The sequence below is a fragment of the Tupaia chinensis genome, unplaced genomic scaffold (genome assembly GCF_000334495.1).
Source record: "Tupaia chinensis unplaced genomic scaffold, TupChi_1.0 Scaffold000410_1, whole genome shotgun sequence".
Lineage (NCBI taxonomy): Eukaryota > Metazoa > Chordata > Mammalia > Scandentia > Tupaiidae > Tupaia > Tupaia belangeri.
In genome coordinates, this window is record NW_006159915.1 from 90,762 (window position 1) to 91,297 (window position 536).

Below are 536 nucleotides of genomic sequence, written 5' to 3' on the forward strand. Positions count from 1 at the left end.
TCATGTGAATATTCAATATCCTGTTTTCTAGGTATTTGGAAGTATACATTGAAATGTCATCAACTGTAATCTCTCTACCATGTTAACTTGATGAAGGATTCTTTCTTTTTCTTTCTTTCTTTCTTTCTTTCTTTCTTTCTTTCTTTCTTTCTCTTTCTTTCTCTTTCTTTCTTTCTTTCTTTCTTTCTTTTTTTGATGAAGGATTATTTCTTATCATGTCATCAGCCAGTCTGAGTTAGTGTTGGGGTAATGGGCTGGTGTTGGGAGCCTTTGTTTCATCCAGACGTTTAGGCATTTCGGCTTCTTTAAGAACTGACTGGTTTTGCTATCGGGAAAGACCTTGGAGTCCCCAATAGATCCTCTGTATCCGGCCTACACACAAGGTAGGAGAAAGTTGGAGGATTACATTGTATGGTATATTTTTAGCCCAGATTTGAGAGTACCAGCTATCACTTCTGACCACTTTCCTTTGGCCATAATTTAACTTCATGGCTCTATTTATCTTTTTTTTTTTTTTTTTTTTTTTTAGAAGATAT